The following is a 4,730-nucleotide window of genomic DNA, read 5'->3' on the forward strand; positions in this document are numbered from 1 at the left end:
GGGTTTGATGGGACAGGTTCAAGGCAGCTTTACTGTATATCTTAATTGGGCTGTACCTGCTCTGTGAGTCTTGGATGGGACAATATAGGGCGAGATTTAATCTGCATATAACACATACTGTACCTGCCCTTGGAGTGTTTGATGCGACAGTGTAGAGGAAGCTTTAGTCTGTACCTGCCCTCTGACTCTTTGTTGAGACAATGTAGAGGGGGCTTTAATCTGTATCTAATCCGTACTGTACCTGCCCTGGCGGGTTTGATGGGACAGTATAATGGGAGCTTTGCTCTGTATCTTTCCTGTGCTGTGCCTTACCTGGGAGGGTTTAATGGGACAGTGTAGAGGGAGATTTACTCTGTATTAAACACGTGCTGCAGTGTAATGTATATATGCCCGGGTTTATGTGCCACCAGGGCGACCCGCCGTCGAAGGTCATTGGGCCACAGGCACACACATGCAACCCTTGTATATAAAGAAAGCCTCCATGTTTAATCCTTAGTTCGACAGCTATAAACGTAAGGTCAGGATGCACCAGATTGAGTTCACTGTAGTAAGCCGACTGAGTTATTGCATATGCAACATGCACCTGCCCTGGAAGAGTTTGATGGGACAATGTAGCGGTGCTTTCCTCTTTATCTAACCCCGTGGTGCATCTGCGCTCGGAGCGTTTGAAGGGACATTTTAGAAGAATCTTTACTCTCTATTTAACACATGCTGTACCTGCCCTTGGAGAGTTTCAGCGGACATTGTTGCGGGAGCTTTACTTTGTATATAACCCGTTCTGTACCCGCACTGGGAGTGTTGATGGGACAGTGTAGAGTGAGTCTTCCGCTGGATCTAACACGGGCTGTATCTGTCCTGAGAGGGTTTAATGGGATAGTGTAGAAGGGAGCATTACTCTGTATCGAACACGTGCTGTACCTGTCCTGGGAGAGTTTGATGGGACAATGTAGAGGAAGCTTGACCCTATATCTAACATGTACTGTACCTGCCCTGGGAGGCTTTGATGTGACTGTGTCGTGGTAGCTTTACTCTGTATTTAACATTATGGTCCTTTTCAATCCACTTGTTTCACACCGACACAAATGGTAATCGTGATGTGAATTTAACGCCACGTGATTCTTTGAAATCATCTTTTAATGATTGGCTAAAACGATTCCTTATGCCACCGACAAACAGTTTTGATTCCAGGTCTCGGCGATAACTTTTGTAACACCATTTTTAAATTCACAACCTTCTAAAAATTGACGACATGCAGCCAACGTGCAAAAGTAAGAATTCTTTTAATCACCGTTAATTAGCCGATAACCTTCTTCAGAATGAAACAACTAAGAATATAATGACTGAGGAACAGTGGTATCTTCAATCATTCATTTTCTCTTTACATGTGATGAAGTTTTATCCCTATCTTATTTACACGCTGTATGGGAATGATTTAAATTTGTAAGTGTTTATGACTCAGTTGCAAAACAATTGATTGTGTATGTGCCGATTCTTGATAGGAGGAGCACTTGAGACCGAAGTTCCAGTTCAAAATATGTATCAATAGAATCAATTTCCACCAGTTTCTTTCAACACAATAACATAATTTATTTCTTGTGTGCTGGATGGAGGAACGTGATCCATGAAAAAAATTGTTATCGTTTTAATGGAACAGAATGCTCATAAAATATTGGAGTGGGAACCAATTGGATTATTGCACAGCTGGCAACATTTGCGGAATAGATTCGTGCAACCGAATCGGACAATGACAACCTGGGACTGTGCTGCACCGAATTCTCGGGGAAAAACAGTTAAAGACTTCGTCCATGGGTGGGCTCGAACCACCATCCTTTCGGTTAACAGCCGAACGCGCTAACCCATTGCGCCACAGAGACTGATGGAAATGTCAGGTGCAAGACATCCAAAACCAGGGTGTCTGTCAGTTAAAGCTTCAGATTTCTCCGACTGGTATGGAACTTATTCACTCTCAGTGGGACACTTCCCAACTAAATGGAGGGAAATTCATACTGGATGCGTGGAAGCAATCTGATCCCGCACACTGCAGACCATGTCACCACCAACCAGCTCTCTCGCAACATGTCTAATCGACATTCCAGTCTTCCGGTGTCTTGTCTGTGACAAAGTATTCTGATTGTCCTGAAGCCGGTGTTAGGTTTTAATTCCTTTTCATCTCCTGACTGCGGATATTCCTGTGATTAAACGGGAACTAATTGTTTCCAGGGACAGTTGGATTCACCGTTTCTTTGCTTGGTGAAATTTCAAAGATTGAAAGAGAAACACATCAGCCCCAAACCTCCCATGAATGGACGCCCAGTTTCTGTTTCAAGCTTGAATGCGGGAAAAAGCTAAACTTATTCAAAGAAAGTACAAGTCCCTGAGACGCATGATTATTTGCACCACACTCCTTTGCAAAGAGTTGAGGTTCATGTTTGGTGATCAGGGCACATCTCTCCCCAAACTACAACACTTCAAACATAACTCAACGGCTGTAAAGCACTTTGGGGCGTCATGAGTTCCTGAAAGGCACTGCAGAAATGCAAGTCCTTCTTTGAAAAGTTTTGATGCAATTTCAAAATTTGCGAGCAATATAAGGACTCCTCTGGGACCCCTCGTAAATTTCAATTCACAACTCCGAACGGAGAATCAAAGCCCTTGATCAACGAGCCAACTGTTTCACAAACGTGAAGATAAGGTGTAACCAAGTTAAAAAGCATTTTTTTGTGTGTCGCTATTCAGGACATAAGAACTTAAGAACTAGAAGCAGAAGTAGGCCATATGGCCCATCGAGCATGCTCCGCCATTTAATATGATCATGGCGAATCCGATCATGGACACAAGTCCAGCTCCCTGCCCTTTCCCCATAAGCCATATTCCCTTATCAGTTCAGAAGCTATCTCTGTCTTAAATTTATTTAATATTGTGGCTTTCTCAGCTCTCTGAGGCAGTGAGTTCGACAGATTTACAACCCTCTGAGAGAAGAAATTCCTCCTCATCACAAATATAAATGGGCGGCCCCTTATTCTGAGATTATGACCCCTCGTTCTAGTCTCCCCGATCAGTGGAACCATCCTCTCTGCATCCACCTGGTCAAGCTCCTTCATTACCTTATACATTTCGATAATATCACCTCTCATTCTTCTGAATTCCAATGAGTAGAGGCCCAACCTACTCAACCGTTCCTCATAAGTCAACCCCCTCATCTCCGGAGTCAACCGAGTGAACCTTCTCTGAACTGCCTCCAAAGCAAGTATATCCTTTGGTAAAGTGTTTGTGATCCTCGCCCAATTGCCAGACGGACGGTTTGAAACGCCCCCACCTTACGAAAGTTCTAGATCCGGGAATTATTATTCAGAGTGTAAATTAAATGAGTCACGGGAAGGAATGCTACGGTGATAAATCGTAGTATATTTTTTTGTTCTAGCATACACTGGCTGAAACATGCTCTACTAAACGAAATCACTGTCTCTGTGGAGAATAAAATCCAGGTTACAAACAACATACATACAGTACAGAAATGCAACCTTGTAACACGCAGTAATTCCATGGTGGATTCTAACCCCACCCGTACCAATGAATTACCCTCCACAGAATAGCTCAGAAAAGCATCACTTCTGAGAAAACCCTGAGCCCTTAGACAGCTGGCTGGGATATCTGGTTACTGGTTTCGGATACTTGCGAACATGTTCACCACCACACGCAGCCCGTTTCCTTGCTCAGCTCAGCTGTGGGAAGTCACTGCCTGGTCTTCAGTCTTGGTGGCTTCTTCTGCAGTACTGCGACCCCTTCCTCTGGGACATCGATCGGTGGAGCGAGAGCGAGAGCGAGAGAGAGCTCTCTCTAGACACAAGCTTCAAGCTCCAAGCTTCACACCAAGCTCCAAGCAAAAAATAAAGTGGATTGGACCCTATCTTTCTTGGAGTCTTGCTACCCCTATCTTTCCCGCCAATCTTTAAAACCCCTTTGTTTTTAAGCATGGGTATTTAGTCAGTGATGAGCCATCCCACCCATGCATTGGGCTGATGGCCCTTAGTCCGGGCATCTCTCTGAGCCTTTGTGTTGGGAAAGACCCAGCTCCTCATTGGCTGGCCAGGCTGGTGGGTTCATTGTTCTGTGTCTCCTTCTGAGATGGAGGTGAGAAGTGCTTTTACAAATTAGAGTGGCTTTGTCAGTTGCCCCCCTTCCTGGCTGACAGCTCTTTTGTCAATGGATGACTGAGAGGTCTTTTGTCCCAGCTCACTGCCATTCGGTCTCTGGAGTTTTAACAAACCCAGCTTTTTCACATATTTGCGCAGGAAGACCCCAGCACACGGAAAATAGCCTCTGAAAAATAAAATCCACAACATACTCTCGACTGAGTCCATTCCTTAAACAGAAACTTTGCGATCTCTTCATTACGCTCTGCTAATTATCGATCTTGCCAAGTAAAAAATGCGTTGGCATTGCAATGAATTAATGTAAAATTAATGAAAAGAAAATGCAACGTGTTGTCGAGTGCAAAACATGCAGTGCCTGCATTTCAGAAGGCATTGCTTTTATTCATCCTGCGGAATGCATGTTGCACAGATAATCTCAGCACTCATTGTGCAGACAAAAGCAGCATTAGACAACGAAGTGATTTCTCCTCCGCTGATTTGAAGCAGATAACTGAAGGTTGAGCACACAATTTGACAACTTGACTTGTCGATCAAGCATCAATGACAAAGGCAAGAAAACTGCTCACCAGCACCAGG

General features: G+C 44.2%; 1 non-coding gene across 1 annotated transcript; it reads right to left on the bottom strand.

Moving 5' to 3' along the window:
* Window positions 1–1,800: 1,800 nt before the first annotated feature.
* trnan-guu (transfer RNA asparagine (anticodon GUU)) lies at window positions 1,801–1,874 on the bottom strand. The gene has a single exon. It is a non-coding gene; the product is annotated as a tRNA-Asn (tRNA).
* Window positions 1,875–4,730: the final 2,856 nt, after the last annotated feature.

This window comes from Pristiophorus japonicus, unplaced genomic scaffold, assembly GCF_044704955.1.
Source record: "Pristiophorus japonicus isolate sPriJap1 unplaced genomic scaffold, sPriJap1.hap1 HAP1_SCAFFOLD_73, whole genome shotgun sequence".
Lineage (NCBI taxonomy): Eukaryota > Metazoa > Chordata > Chondrichthyes > Pristiophoridae > Pristiophorus > Pristiophorus japonicus.